The 15,055-nt window shown below is 52.8% G+C and overlaps 1 protein-coding gene across 2 annotated transcripts in view; it reads left to right on the forward strand.

The window, feature by feature from the left end:
- Window positions 1-7,450: 7,450 nt before the first annotated feature.
- ZNF469 (zinc finger protein 469) overlaps window positions 7,451-15,055 on the forward strand; it is a 545,453-nt gene continuing 537,848 nt past the window's right edge. For both annotated transcript variants that reach the window (XM_075939905.2, XM_075939908.2), the window contains exon 1: window positions 7,451-7,621. The gene's annotated coding sequence lies outside the window, so the exon portion shown is untranslated. The remainder of the gene's footprint in view (window positions 7,622-15,055) is intronic.

Here is a 15,055-nt window from a genome sequence, read left to right on the forward strand (position 1 = left end):
AGAGTCAAGACAAGTCCTTAATTTTTAAGGTCCATAGGACTCCTTGTTGTTTTTACAGATGCAGACTAAGACAACTGCTCCTCTGAGAAATAATGGTTTTATATTTATAGCACTCCTTTTGTCCAAATGGATCCTAAAGTACTTTGCAGTCTCTGTTTTAGACCAGCAATCTGCAGTCAAACTTCATTTCTTTGAATGAGACTGGGAAAATCATTCAGATACTCTGGAGTTTGGGGTAAATTGAGGCCTCTTTTTTCTTTAACAATGTGTTGGTATAAGTTAAGGTACCTGATCTCTCAGCTCAACACAGGTTGAGAGCATGTATAGGAAATGCTTGATGCCCCACAAAAGTACAATTAACTAACAATGAACAACAACAAGACTTAAACACAGAGGTAAAGAATCCTGCAATAAATTGAAAATACAAGGCGCATGTAGGTGGTTGGAATGTAATTACCCATTTACAATTTGGCCAGAACACTGGGGTTAACACCCCTATTCTTTCTAAAAAGTACCCTGGGATTTTCAATAATGTTTTCTTCTGCCTCAAGATATATTTGGCTGGACATGGACAAAAAAAATTGCTCTCAGCTGCAGATTTACATGGGAAATCTTAATCAAGAGCAAATATTACATGTTCTTTGTTTTTTTAAAAACAAGATGTATTCCAGTTGTGAAACTTTTCTCATGCTTGATTTCTGTGAAAAAGATACTGGCAAAGAAAAATGCTTCTCCAATATTGTTTAAACAAAATTGGTTTTTTGAGCTTAAATACATAAAACTTTAAATAAATAAAACATACTAAAGTTTTGCTCATTGTTACAGAAACTGCAGTTAACCAGTACACCCGGGGGTAAAAAAACCAGAATCTCAACTAGTTTTCAGGTAAACAATGCATATTTGTAAGTGTTATAGCAAACTGTCCAGCAGACTAGAATGGATCTGAATCACTATCCACTAAATAACCTTCGGTGGAATATTCTCTTTCAAATTTTTCATCCCGTTTTAAAACAAAATACAAGTCTTTAAATAATCTGGGTTGTGAAACAGAGCAACAAAAGCCAGGAAATTGTGAGTTAAACCTGGCACCTCTGCACCATTAGCCATGGGGTCAGCTAATGAGCTAGAGACCTCCACTTTGGTTGTCACATCTGGAACATCTATGGTATTTATTTTTGAAAACAAAAACACTGCTTGCCCCTGGATCCCCACTTTTTAAAGCCAAGATCCTTCTGTAAGTCCCATTTGTATTTAGGATTCATTGGCCTTTGCTTCCCAGATTAGTTGATGCATCATAACATTGAAGCTGGAATTGGAACAGGTGATTGGAAATCAGAGGGACGTTTCCAATTGCCACATCCAAAGGGGAGAAAAACAATCTTTCCTGAACTTGCATCGAAAAATAATCTTATTTTAAATTGTGCACTCTCTACAATTTACTGCAGGCTTCTGGAAGAAGCGAGGAGAAGTTGGAAACTGGACAGCTGCAGGCCAGTATGAATTTGAACAGGCATTTTTTCAGCACACACCTAAGCAGCCTAGATGTCCTTGTTGCCTGAATTTGGAACAGCCATTCCTATCCCTTTAGAACTGAGGATTCAATTTCTAGCTGAAAAATGCTGTTTTTTCCCCCCCTCGTTGGCTGGGTATCCTCCACCCGCCCGCCAATAATATTTATTTTTGAATCCAGTGAAAAGACAGAACCATTGTCATTGCATCGATCCTATCAGAGAAATTAGATCAGCTACTTTAAACTGAAATAAAATAAATCATAACCCAATGGGCTACTGGCGCCAAAGAGCTTTTAACAGGAACAAACAGCTGTGGACTTTACCTTGGGCCTGGAGAGTGCTCTCTTGCTCCTTGGCTTATTCAACAGCCAGGAGAAAAGTCCCAGCTGGAAAGTGTGTGCCAGCCATTCGTTATTAGTATCGCCCCTTTTGGCTTTCCCCCGAGCCGCTTCCGTTAGCAACATTAAACCGTCCCAACATCTCTCTTGGCGATGAGAGGCTGCTAAATAGCAAATAACCTTGCACAGAGAGGGCAGCTGATCTCACAATCTAGGAGCTGAGCGACCAAAATCAGGTTGCTCTTTCTTCCCCACTACCCCCATTTTCACCCTGACACCTCCCCAGCCCCTCAGCTCTCTTTCCACCCCTCGGGGAGGGTCGCTCTCGTAACAGTGCCACACGAGTCACAGTCAGACAGCATGGATGGCCCTGGTGCAGAGCTGTATGGTTTTGTGTCCGCTCTAACTGTTTCCAAACACCCTGCTATCCATCTGGTCGGGAGCGTCTGGCTTGTATAACTGCTGTTATTTAACAGCAATTTGATCTCTTAGTCATGTCACTTTAAATATGCAAATGTCTCTATTCCAGCTGTCCTAATCCTTCTGCCCCCAGTGGCTCCAAGTATTCCAGCTTCTCCCTCCCTTTTGCCAGGGTCTCTGTCCAGGGAGTGCATACAGCAGCTTTGTGCTCACGTGCTATAGATGGGCATCTGACTAGGGTTGCCAGGTGTCTGGTTTTGAACTGGACAGTCCAGTATTTGAGCTTTCTGTTTGGGAAACCAATTGAGAAAATAGAAACGTCGGGTGTTTTCTAAATAAGATGGAATGTCGATTGTGATGTCATGGCAAGCGTGCCCCGTATTTTTGTTGAAATCATCTGGCAACCCTACACCTGACTGACAGCATTTGCTTTGGAGTCTCCATTTCCCCAGGCTTTGGAGGCATTTGGATCTGAGCCCCTTTAGCCCTTTCCTACATGAGTCAGTATGTGGAGCGGTACTCACCTGGAAGGCCGGAGGAGATGATGGGAGAGGCTTGTTCCATGTCCAGGGAAGCGCAGGAAGCTGTCACTGGGGCAGAAGGGATGGTCCCCGTGAGCAGTTAGTCTCTGGGTCCTTTAAGGATCTGCTAGCAGGAGTCTATAGAGTGGTTGGGCCAAGGATCCCCCCTCTCCCAGTCAGGTGTGTGTGGTTGTTAGACCCAGCTGTGGAAGCTCAAGAGTCTGATTAGTTGAAGGGGGGGAGGTGACTCAGCAGGAAGAGCAGTCAGGGAGCTGCCAGGAGGCTGCTGAGGGAAAAGCTCAGCCCCATACTGCCCAAGAAGAAGGGCTATGAGACTCCTAGCTTCTGAGGGGAGAGTTCACAAGCCCAGGCATGGCCAGGCCCCAAGCAGGAGGACTGTGAAACCCCGAATTTACCAGGGCAGCTGGACAAACTAGGCCCCAAGAGGAAGGTAATAGTATTGTAATGACTCTGCTTGCAAAGGGAGGGGGTTGGTTTTTTTTAAACTTCAGAGGGAAACTGAGGCAAGGTGCCTGCAGTAGCAGGCCACTAGGGAGCACTGTGGACAGCACTTGTCTTGGAGTCCTCAGACAGGAGGCTAAATACAGGGTAAGACTTAGGAGCCACTTGGTCAGTGTGTCCACTTGATGGGAAGATAACACTGGTGCTGAAGGGCTTTTTAATCTCGCCGAGCAAGGCAGAACAAGAGTGAATAGCTGGAGGGTTAGTCATTGGTCAAAGCTACCATGGGCGGGTTCTCGGCCTCACAAACCAGCACTGGCTGCCTTGGTGGAAATCTGCGAGAGCCAAATACCACGTGTGGGAGCCAAACACAAGTAATTGGGTTTGATAGAGGGGGACTGGAGTGAAAAGAAATGGCCTGTGATATACCGGAGGCCAGGCGAGGTGATCTAAGGGTCTATTTGGCTTTACACTCAGTGAGTCTGTGAACTTATGGCCTGAGGGATGTGCCGCTCCAATTGTGTGATTGGGGCTTGACTGGTGGGCAGCAGAGTAGGTTCAGCTTGGGACTGGAACCGCATTGCTTGGGCTATGCAAGCAGAGGCTGAGCAAACCGGAGATCATGCCCTGTAGGGAGCTCCATAAGGCCAGAGGTGATAGTTACTCTCTCCCCTGTGTCTGGGGGGAGCAAACAAAGGCCTTGAATCTTTCATTTGGAGAAAGAAAGGTGGGTTCCTGGGAGAACGCTGGTGCAGGAAACCCCAGAACACTGCTCCTTTAAGGACCTGGGCCCAGGGGCCTTGGAGAACAGGCAGGCTCCCCTCTCACCCAGCTAGCCCAGACTGGGGCTTGGGGTAATTAGAATCACCTGGGAAGGGTTGAGTGGTCAGGTGATGGGGGGAGGGGGTTCTTCAAAGAAGGGTCCAAGCCCAGTCAGAGGGAAGGAGCTGGAAGAGCCAGGGTGGGGGAGGAGATCGACCAGGATACAGCTAGGGTTGCTAGATGGTTGCAAAAATACCAAACACCCCTTCCCCCCCAAAAAAAAACAGGGAAAAAATTCTGTTAGCAGAAAAAAAAAGGGAGACCAAAGTTGAGGGGGAGAAAAAAGGACCCCAAGAGTTAAGCCCTCCCCCCCAAAAAAACCAGCATTAAAACAGCATGGCCCCTTTAAGTGCATGCGGAGTCAGACTAGGGATAGGAAGAGGGGAAAGGTTGAGCACTAAAACCCAGGGAAGGCATTGCTTCCCCTTGCTTCAGCTCTTTAGGCTTTTTGCTGGCTGCCATCTTGTTTTCTTGGTCGAGCCAAAAAGGAGCTTCTCTGTGGACCAGGTAAGCAGGCGGTCTGAGGGGCAGGGGCTGGGCCCAGTTGCTGAGTGTCGTAGGGTTGCCAGGTGTCTGGTATTTTTGCCTCCTGGCACCAGGGGAAAAACCCAGAAAATACCGGACATTTTAGGTGTCTTGTATTTTCTGTTTTTTTTTTAACCGGACAGGAGGCGAAAATACCGGACTAAGAGTAGGCTGGGGTGCATCAGCATTGACTTGGATCCTGGGGGGTTCTCAACGCCCACTCCCCTGCAGGCCTTGCCTTCAATTCCCCATCCCATCGGACTTCTTTCCACCCCTGCTTCCTCCCTGCCTATCCCCCACCTCTTCCTGCCCCCAGCACCTCCTGCGTGCTGCTCATCCATGAGAAGCAGTGGGAAGTGGTGGGGGGAGCTGACCTGGCTGCCAGCAGGCAAGAGGCACTGGGGGAGAGAGAGAGAAACACTCCTCTGTGGGGCTGCCAACCATCCACTATTTTTTCCATGAGTATTCCAGCCCCAGAGCACCCATGGAATTGGCATAGTCCCGAAGAGGAAGGCCGTGAAACCCTGAGCACCATGGGTGGGAATGGGGGCTTTGGGGGGAGGTGGATGGTGCTTAAGAAATTAGTTCTCAGGAAACTTGAATAATCACTTTGCTGTGAGGGAAACTGAGGCAAGAAGCCTCCAGGGCCACAAGCAGGCTCCTTGGGACTGCGCTTGTCTATGGGAACCGTCTTGCAGTGGCCGGGATGGTCTAAGGGGGCCTCTCTGTGTGCAAGCCTCGATCATTCCAGATTGTAGCTGGGCGGATGCAGCCTCCATTTTGCTCCACCCCGAAGCACCTAACGGGCCTGGCTGAACGCTCCTCCCCAGGGCTTGTTCTTCTCCAACCCGCCTGCCACTCGCCCTCACCAGCAAGCGGCACCTGCCCTAGATGTCGGGCAGCTTAGAAGGGAGCCAGAGGCCTCGCTGGGGCTAGGATCTGAGGGGGAGACACGACAGGCCACGAGCTCAGGCCCGATCCGGTTTCGCGCGCTCGGTGCCTTTCGCCCCCCCCCCCCCCCCCCCCAGGCAAGGAGAGGCGCTGGGCGCGCAAGTAAAACCCGACTCCTCCTCAGAGGCCCCCCCGGATTCGTGGCTTGGCAGCCCTCGCGCCCGGCTTGTCTCGAGGTGCGGCGAGGAGCGGGGGCTTCCCCCCGGGGGCTCAGGCCAGGGGGCTTGGGCAGACCCGTGTGTGGAGGCCGCTGCAGGCGGTGGGGGAGGGGGACACTCTGCTGAGCTGCTTGTTCCCGGGACTCACGACGCGCTCCCGCCATGTCCTGCCCAGGCACGTAGCCAACCGCCGGTTTAGGTGCGCGGCCCGCGCATGCTCGTGGCTGGGTACACCGGCTCTGCTGCAGTAGGGCGGGCGGGCGGGGGGTGGGTGGCGAGGCAACCGGCTTCAGCGTGGGCAGCCAGTCCCTGTCGCTGATCCCTGGCTCTAGGCCCTGTCGGGCTGGAACCTGGGCAGCAGCAGCGCACGCGTCTTCAACCGCCGCCCCGCCGCCGGCGGGTGCCCCTCGCGCCACGAGGCGGCAGTTGAGTTTCCACGTCCCGTTCAGTCCCTAAGCCTGACTCCAGCCGGCCCTGGAGCATGGCGCTGCGGGGGGGGGGGGGGGGTCTGGTGCCAGGTCTCTGGGGGGGGGCTGCGAGGTTAGTGTCTCAGTGGACGCTCTAGCATTCAGGTTTGTCCTGTGAGGGCAAAAGTCAGCCCCAACGTGCTGGGCATGTGCACAAGTCCCCTCCCCCCACGTGCGTCTTATGCTCCCAAAGGGTCGTCTTCTCCCCAGCTCTTCACAGGCTGTTGCAGCGCAGGGGTGTGGGGTTGCCACTAACAGAGCGTTTTGCTCCAGACCCAGATGCCGGTGGCAGCAGCAGTGGCCCTGTCCCAGGCCATGAAACTTGAGACGGGGGGGCTGCGTGGTTCCTCCCTGAGTCGGGCTGGGGGGAGTTTCACCCCAGTGTAAACAGCAGTGTGATAAATTCCAGTTCACGGTTGCTTGCTTGGGGTGGTCTAGGCCGGCGGCTTTCAAACTTTTTTGTTCTCGTGACCCAGTTGAAGAAAATTGTCGATGCCCACGATCCAACAATGTGACTGCAGGGTGGGCTCCGGGGTGGGGCTGAGGAGGAGCTTTGGGGTGAAGGAGGGGGCTCCGGTTTTGGGGGAAGCAGGGCTGGGGCAAGAGGGGGCTTCCCTTGAGTGGCTTCTTGTCAGTGGTGCAGCGGGGGGGGGGGGAAGGGGGCGTAAGCTTCCTGCCTCTCATGGCACCGCAGACCATGCCGCACCCAGAAGCAGCCAGCAGCAGGCTCCCAGCCAAAGGGAGTGAGGAGCGAGATGCTCGGGGCAGGGGCAGTACAAGGAGCCTGTGCGCTCTTCCCACATCCCACCTAGGAGCTGGGCTGGCTGCTTCTGGGATGCGGTGCAGTCTGTACTGCCAGGACAGGCAGGGACCTGCCTTAGCACCCCCACGGGTCACCTGATCCCTCTCTCTGTAGTGAGACCCAGCGCCCAACAATCCACAACCCAGCACTGGGTCGCAGCCCGTAGAATGGGAGGAGAGGGGAGGGGGTTGCTACAGATTAATAACAAATACAACTCAAGACAAAAGCAAGCAATTAAAAAAACAGCCCTTGACATCTCTGATTCTCAATAACAAACATCCCTAAAGGTTCAAGATTAGAATGAGTTTTTTTTTTAAGCCCAAACGGTGCATCTGTGATCTTCCTTTCCCCTGAAATTCAGCCTTCCTTCTCTGCAATCTCTGTACCCAAAAGTTTCCTGTGGGTGTTCACTCAACGCTGCCAGCAGAAGGAGGGTTAAGTGAGTGGGAAGGGGGTGGAGAGGGAATCCCAGCTTGGAACTTGAGACTTTCCAGCTGAGAAGGAAAGATTCAGAGATGCAGACGTAATCACACAACGCTACAATCAACTCCTGTGTCAAAAGAAGTCAGGAAAAGCACATAACTCCACAGCCACATTTAATATAGGGCAGGACATATATCAATAATGCCACCACTTCCTCCCGGGTAAGTATAGAAAAGCTTCATGTCAAAACCGCTTGCAAATGGTTTGAATACTTTGAACTGGCTTGGGGTGGACTTCTGAAATTGAGGGAGCTTTAAATTCAAGTGTTGCTGGTACCAGATCAAATAGATACTCTTTAGCTTACTGCCATGGTCAGGTTTGCTTGCAAATAATCTGCAGAACTAAACTGTTGTGTACAAGGCAGACAAAATATGATCTATATTGTTTCCTGCCGTAAACTGAAAACGCCAAACGGAATGCCAGGCACTGAGACGCACACTCATTTAGCAGGAATGTAAATCTGCCTGTGATCTTTTATCGGCAAATGTTGCAGCACGTCTTCCTTAATGAATTGACTCCTCTCTGCAGTCACTTGGATTTGCGAGGGGTGCCTGCCTGCTTTAGGCTCATGAGCCGCACGGCATCAGGTAACCCATGTGTTAGGACTGGTCCCTCCAGCAGCTGTCCCTTTAAGGCTCTGAAGTGCTTGCTGTAAATCGGGCGTCAGCACTATATTTCACATGTAGAATGCACAATAGCCTGCATGATCGCTAAGGTGGATTGGTGGTCGGTCCATTTCTCTCAAAGTCATAGAGGTTCTGTGGACACCGAGAGAATAAAATGGATGGAAGGAGAGAAGGAAAGAGTCAAACTCGACTGTCAGCAAGAAGCTCTCTGCCTTAGATGGATGTGATGTTAGGGACAGTGGCTTATTGCGGAATGGTTCAGACCAGTCTTTATGGACTGGCTTTAGGTCAATATGCTTCAATTCAGAGAGTTTCATGCGGAGGCGTGTATGCATGTGTGTGTTTGCGTTCTTGTGAAATGCCTGTTTTCCGCTGTTGCACTGGGAGACAAACGAAGCAGACTGTCACGTTTTCCTCGTAAATCAATCTCTCTCTCAAACCTCCTGGAAAACTGTCCTGTCCTGGTGATCCAGATGTCAAAAAAGATGCTTGGAGGTGGGTTTGCAAGCCCAGTGTTCCACTTGGTCAAGTCCTGGCCGTAGGAAAGGGGGGGAGGGCAGGAAAAGGAGGATGCCCTATGTAGGAGGAGAAGAGACGGGCTCTGATGCTGAGTGTCAGACGATGCAACGCAGGTGGCGGATGGGGATTTTCCACCCCTTTCCAATCTCCAAACAGCATCCCTCTGGTCCTGTTCCCTGCATGGACTGCTCTTGGCCCGTGTCAGCTGTAGCTGTGTGGATCTAGGCTCAGGACTGGTGCGAAACAACAATGTCTTACACCTGGGGAGTAGAGCGCGTGGAACCTGAGAATCCCGGCTGAATTTGCCCGGTCTCTACGTTCATTAATGAGACTGACGTTTAGCCCAAGGTCTGGGTCTGAAGCCTTGAGCTGGTTTCGGGTTTACCTGCCCCCGGATCTCTTCTTTTCCACTGCAGATTACTGCTCCCTTATCAGCGAAGTCTCCCTTGTCCCTGGTTCCAACATGCCTATGCCCATCGGGTCTGGGTACCCACCAGGGCCTGTACGAGACCCAGGGTAAGGTAGGGGTGGCAGCGCCATGCTCCCGAAGGGGTGGGGCTTCAGGTGGAAGGGGTGAGGCAGAGAGACCTGCCACGCATGCCTCCCCCTGGTCCTTAGAGCTGCAGGGAGTGAGCAGTCTGGTGCTCCAGCGGCAATTTAAAGGGCCTGGGGTTTTGGCCTTGAATTGCTGGGCCCCAGGGCAACTGCTCCCTTTGTCCCCCCCCCCACCCCCTGCTGTTGGCGACCCTGGTACCACTCAATAGCTTGCAGGGCTTTGTCCTCCCTGTCTGGTCTGCTCCCCTCTCCAGTGAATACTCCCTCTGGTGGGACCAGCCTCATCCCTTTGACCCAGGGAATGTCTGTGGGAGGCTGCTCCCTTCACCTCAGCAGCAGGGCCAGAGACCCTCCGAGGTTCCCTGCAAGGAAAACTGGGAGCTACCCTAGCGACAAGCGCTGTAGCCAGGGAATCCCGGGGCTGCTGAGATGGCGCTGGGGAAAGCTTGGAGAGGTCCCTGTGGGGCGTCTCCACGCCAGGCCCAGCCCAGGTGTCTGATCGCAGCGAGAGCAGGATTGTCATCCGGTTGTTACCCCACTGGGCAGCAAGCCCCTGCCCCCCAAGGACTATCTGTAGCTGCTACCTACTCACAGGCCCGGGGGAGTGAGGCTGGAATTGTGGTAGGGGGGAGGCTGGTGAGTTGGGGTTACAGCAGGGGTGGGCAATAATTTCCACTGGGGGGGCACTTAATGAATGAGTAGGTGGTCACGGGCTCCACCCCCAGGAAGAAGTGGGGCCCGAAGAGGCAGGGCCGGAGACTCGCCCGTTGTCTGGGGTATAGAGGCTTTGAATTGAAAGCACAGCAACCGGCTCGGCTCCCAGCGCTGACGCTACCCCGTTGCCTGGTTTCTGAGGCTATTTAAAGGCATCGCGGCTCCGGCCTCTGCCAGAGTAGTGTTGTGACCGGGAGCCATGAGCCATTTAAATAGGATCCTGCAGCCTGAGCCACCGCCTGGAAATTCAGTGGCCCAGGCAGCAGGGTATCAATAGAAAGGGGGCAGATTGTGGGCCACATCTGGCCCCTGAGCGGCATCTTGCTCAGCCCTGGGTTGCAGACTGGTCCAGATGTCGGCCCCAAGAAAACATTCATGTACAAGGCCAGGGTGTGACGGACCGGGCCGTGTCTGGGCACAGCTTAGGGCGTCCGCTCAGGACGAATTGCTCAAATCCGGGGCTCCTTACAGCCCCCCCGACTGGTGACCTCTCCAAATAGGCCACGAACCAGTCTCACAAAGCGCTTCAGCTGCCTGCCTGAAGCCTCCCGAGCAAAACCCCTCCGACACCCCAGCAATATCCATGCCCCAGATGGCCCCGGGCCTCATACACAGGTGGGGGGAGGGCGTCCTAGCACCCAATCCCACCAACCCCGAACAAGTTCTGTCCGGTTCCAAGAAACCAGCCACAGATCCCTGGTCAATTTACCCTCTGGATCTTACCCACAAATCATGCTGGGCCGATCCTTTAGAATCTATAGCTAAAGGTTTATTATCACAAGAAAGAAAAGCATGAGAGTAAGGTTGTTACAGTACGTTACATGCACCGAATCTCCCAGTTCTCGATGCAGGCTCTAGCAGAGATGTTGCAGCTGCTGGTTTAAAAGTTCTTATTGCACATCCTGCGATCAGGATGGGTTCACAGGTCTTCCGGGCACTTCAATCCCTGCAATGCTGCCTCTGGGATGAAGTGCTGAGCTGAGAACAAAATGGCATCGACCACATGGCCTCTTTATACCTCCTTCCTGGCCTCTTCTTGTATGCAGCAGGTCACCTGGTCCTCAGCCTCTCTCTGCTGGCCGCTCTTAGGTCTCCGCCCTCCTGCTTTAGGTGTGTCTTTGGGCCATCAAGTGCCATTGTTCCACAGGGCTTCACTACTCAGCCTGTCCATAGCCATGCTTAACCACATTCAGAGAAATATTCAGCTTCCACACAGATTACAGATCTACACACACACATTATATACTCACATAAACAGTGTACACAGGATCAGAAAACAACAAGCTCCCATTCAATACCCCACATGGCTCCCTTTCATACCAATTTCTGGGGCCAACACCCCCACCTAGGGGTGCAGCAGCGATCTGGCTGCTTCCCTCCATTTTGGTAATGTGACACAGGGATCCCAGTGCAGGGTGATAAACACGACCGTATAATAAAGGAAACACATCTGCCTTTCCACTGGCTCTGGAGCAGTGTTTATTAAACTGTGTTCCATGGCATACCGCGGAGAACAGAGTTCAAAGGAGCAGGTGACTTCCCCCCCTCAATAACTTTCCCATTTTATTGAACCAAAATATATAAATTAATTAATAAATAAAACTTTTCCCCAGCCACTTTTCGTTGAGCAAAAAAAAGTCCTTGGTGTTCCTCAAAAAAAAAAAAAAAAAAGGTTTGGTGTTCTTCCATCTTAAAAAGTTTAAGAAACACTGCTCTGGAGGGTCGGTGGGGAGAGAACTGTATCATATGGTCTTCTACTGAGCAGGCCAGAGAGATCTTCAGCTCCGCTGACATTGTGCCTGGCAGCATGGTGATGGGTAGTCCTCAGAGTGCAGCCTCTCTCTGCGATGGGGGGCCAATGAACCCAGTCCCACATGGAAACGTGCAGTCTTGTCATTGGTACCCAGGTAGGCTTCTAACCCAGCAGAGCTTGCCACAGAGATCTGTTTGGGAAGGGAGAACCTTGCTGTCGTGATGTACTGTCGGGGGGCTCTCTGGCCGGTGCTGGTCAGAGCTCTTGGCATCACGTTTTGGGGGTACCCGTTGCTCTGTTGCCACCTGCCGTGGTCCCTTCTGGTGTAAAGATGAGACATTTTGGACCCTAGGCAGCAGTGCAGGCCAACCCTGTAAAGTTCTCCTGGAGTTGAGCTAGAGGCCAACCCATTGATAGTCTTGGTTCCATTTATCACGTATTTCCAGCCTGGGATGCCTGCCCTCTGGTGCTGTAAATCAGCTGTATTTATTAGCGAGGGTGAGAAGGCCGGGGAGAGGGCGAGGCGTGAACCTAGTCCTAGTTGAGCTCTGTTCAGTAGCAGGGCTTGTGGTGACTAACTCAATGACCCACTGATACTTTGTTCTGGTGCTGCGCTTTCAGAGAATCACTGAGTCACAAGGGATGGTGTTGGGGAAATAATCCGCTTGTATTTATTGCTTGTATAACAGCCCTGTCTGGGAGCTGGGACCAAGCAAGAGACTGCCCCTGCCCGGAATAATTTCGAATAGAATTGGAGCAGAGAGAGGGAGTATGACTCGTGTTTACAGACAGGGCGCTGAGGCATGGAGCGATTTGCGCTAGGGCGTCTGGCAGAGCCGAGAGCTGAACCTAGGTTGCCTCAGACCCAGTCTGGCGCCTGCGTCACAACCCCTCCGTATCTCCAGTGTGGGTAGAATGGTTCACCACGGAGGAGCCCTGTGAAGTCTCATCTAGCCCGTCTTCCCCTCGGCGCGGGATTGCTCCCTGCGGCACACACTGGTAGGGGTTGGGATGGGCCTAGTTGCATATGTCCCCAGGAGGAGTCCTCTACCGCTGACTCCAAGTTCAGGAAATTAGCCAGCTTCTTTCTCCGCTTCACCCCATGATCTCCCGTTATACCACTTGAAACCCATCATGTTCATGGGCTGTGAGTGAACCCCCTCAGCCCTGCCTCTTCTACCCAAGCCCCACCCACCGTGGGAGCCAAGTCACCCCCCCCCCACGCCTCTCCCACAAGCCCCAGTGTGAGCCTCCCCAGCCCGGAGCACAGGGAGGGTGGGTGGGGCACGGTCCTTGCCTCAGCGAGGCTGAAGTGCAGGGGCAGCCCGGGAGACACGCTGAAGCAGGGGGCGGAGTGTGGGCGGGGCCACACTTGGCAGTCGGGGAAGGCAACACCTTCCCTTGCCTCCGGCACCCGCCGCCCATGATCCTATTAATTGCCGGTGTCTACCGGTGCCACGAGCGTTCGTTTAAACCAGGGGCAGGGAACCTTTCTCGGGGAGGGGGCCACTGACCCACAGAAAAACCAGTCGGGGGCCGTACACAAGTGAGAAGCAAAACCAAGCAAGCCCTCCGTGACGCCCCTAACTGAGAAGGGGAAAGGAGACGTTCAGACATTCCCCTTGCACACCAGCGCCTTGGAGGGCTGAGGCTAGCAGATTTTGTGTGCTCCAGCTCCGAGGCAGGATGGGGGCTGGAGCCCTGAGATCTGGATCCAGCCCCTAGGCCTTAGTTTCCCATCCCTAGTTTAAACTAATTGCTGAATGAACTTCCCTAAATGGGCAAGTGTCGTGGGCTGGGTCTCAGGAGGTGTGGCTTCTGTTTTGGGGTCTTCCACTAGCCTGCTGGGTGCCTTTGGGCAGGTCACATCACTGCTCTGTGCCTCGGTTTCCCCATATAGAAAATGGAGTTAATGATTCTTCTTCTTTTTGCTAAGTGGTTTGAGATCTCCGCTGAAAAACATAAGAGCTAGAGATGCTATTCTTGTTCCTGAGTGTGGTCTTCTCCCACCTTAAAGCTCCATATAGTGAATGTGTCTGAAAATTTCTGCGCTTGTGAGTTTTGCTCCTGAACTGAAATTGTGGGAAGGCCGTTAGATTGAGCATAATCTTGTCCCCAGCTGATTGGGTGTCTATTTAGGAGCATGGCGCAAACTGGCAACAATTGTCAGCCTAGAAGCTGACGCTGCATTGTGTAAAGCAGCAACGGGCAACCTAGATGAGGGAGCGGACCGTGTGAGTGGCCGCAAGCTTGTCATAGCCATGATGGGCTCTTGGGGGAAGGCAGTTTTGTTCACGGCACTTAGGTACCTAGAATTTGTGTATGGGGGGAGCTGCTGATTGGCTGCAGACGGAGCGCATTGCACACAACATGGATTGTGAGAGCCATCAGCACCCACCTCACTTCACCTGCCCTGGCTTTGTGTGTGTGTCACTTTCATAACAGCGGTAGGAAAAAATAACACTGATGGAAACCAGAATTTGGCAGCCCTCCGCATGGTCAACTGTAAACCAAATGTCTTGCAGGCCACCGTACGACCCCGATGGGCTGCGAGTGGCCCTCGAGCCGCAGGTGGCCCTCCAGTGGCAGAGAGGTTCAACTGGCTTTTTGCTCCTGGCTGCAAGGATCCGCCTGCAGAGACGTTCTCCGAGTGTGACTCGGGCGTTCTGCAATAACGAGATGGATGGGAATGGGGGCAGGGAGGAGAAGACACTAGATACAAACAGAGCAATGAATTATTCATCCCTGTTGGAACCACACTGTGTTATTTTGCATAACGCCTCCGTCCCCACGCCCGCTTTCAGATGTCGGTGGCCTAGAAGTTTAAATGGAAGGGGGCGGTGATGGATGAACCAAAGCCGTCTGCTCTTCGCTGCCAGCGAGACAGCTGCCATCTTGGCTGACACCCAAGGGAGCGGCCACGCCAGAAGGATGAGAGCTCTGACAGCCTGTGTTCGAGAGTCAGGGCCTGAAACAGAGAGTCTGGGTTGGACACGGGGCGTGCGGATGGAAGACCCACCCGTCAGTCGGTGACAAAGCACTGTTCAGAGCGGGGGTCTTGGAACATGGCTGCTTCTCTAAGCTTTCCAGCAGGAGCCTCGAGCTGTTAATGGGGCTTGTGCTTTGGCTGCAGGTGGCAGCCAGACATGGAAGCAGATTTAGCTAGTTAGCAAAAATCCCCACCCACTCGTCAGACTCCTCGCTGGGGCTGACTGGAGGCCTTGTGTTCGGCAGGCAGCGAGGTCGGCTAGGTGAGCCGATCCCTCGCCAAGCTGAAAGGAGCTGGGCCGTGACCGTCTCGCTTGCAGGCCCTTTTGTCTCAGCACGACCATCCAGCCCTTTCTGATGCCAGCAGAGGGCTACTGGGACTTGTGGGGTACGTCGAGGCTACATGCCTCTGTCGTCAGAGGCATGTAAATTAGACTACC

Source organism: Pelodiscus sinensis, chromosome 12 (genome assembly GCF_052426305.1).
Source record: "Pelodiscus sinensis isolate ZL-2025 chromosome 12, ASM5242630v1, whole genome shotgun sequence".
Taxonomy (NCBI): Eukaryota; Metazoa; Chordata; order Testudines; family Trionychidae; genus Pelodiscus; species Pelodiscus sinensis.